The sequence below is a fragment of the Cyprinodon variegatus genome, unplaced genomic scaffold (assembly GCF_000732505.1).
Source record: "Cyprinodon variegatus isolate N-32 unplaced genomic scaffold, C_variegatus-1.0 Scaffold1184, whole genome shotgun sequence".
In the NCBI taxonomy this organism is placed as follows: domain Eukaryota; kingdom Metazoa; phylum Chordata; class Actinopteri; order Cyprinodontiformes; family Cyprinodontidae; genus Cyprinodon; species Cyprinodon variegatus.
This window is the reverse complement of record NW_015151637.1, coordinates 3,100-4,032: the sequence shown is the minus strand read 5'-3', so window position 1 is coordinate 4,032 and position 933 is coordinate 3,100.

Here is a 933-nt window from a genome sequence, read left to right as displayed (position 1 = left end):
AGCGTTTTGATTTGCGTACAATCAAACTTGATTGTCTCTTTTCTGTCATAGTTGACCGCAAATATGTCTTTATGAGGCTGAGACGTCAGGCCTAACTAACATCATAGATAGAGTCGTTCTGCAACCTGATTTTTATCATCTGTAAATCAGCATTGCAGCTATGCTAGCAACATTGTGCTTTCATTATGATTTCATTTCTCTATAGATAGTTAATCAGTTTTCACCTGTTTCATCCCGTGTCTCCTCTCCCCATCACCCCTGGCTCCCTCACTTTGCCTCATTCGGTTTTCAAAACTAATCAGTCTCAGTTGCTCTCTGTCATCTCATGCTGCATTCACTGCAGTCCGACATTGGAAATTACCGGTTGTAATTCTCAAATTATCCATAATTTATAAGCCTCGCCACCCCTACAGCTAACTGGGGTGGCAGCAGGGGTGGCAAGGCTGTCATTTAGGGGGGCATTTGCCACCCTATGCCCCCCCAGTAGATCCGCCTATGCTCTGACTCACTGAAGTACAGGGTCTGACCAGGAGATGATGCTCCTCTTTAGATTTTAATGTCCACAAATCATGACAGAATATTTTGGTGCAAGGATTGATGTTTAAAGGGGAATTGTAGGGAAGGTGAGGAAATTTTGAATGGCTACTATTGTTCCAACAAAACATAAACACAATAGAAATAAACTGAATAGAACTGAAAAATAAAAATAATGAGAACATCTGGCTAGGTACACAGCACATGTTTGCAGATGAGAAGCTAACAGGGTGCAACATGCTAATAAGAACAGTCTAATAATTTCTAATATCACTACGCAACACAAACAAAACTTGTTTAATATAAAAAACAACAAATGATTACTTACAATCAGTCAGCAACACATCCAACCCAAAGGAAACTGTGGGCAGCGGCTACATGCAGCCGTTCACCAGCAGG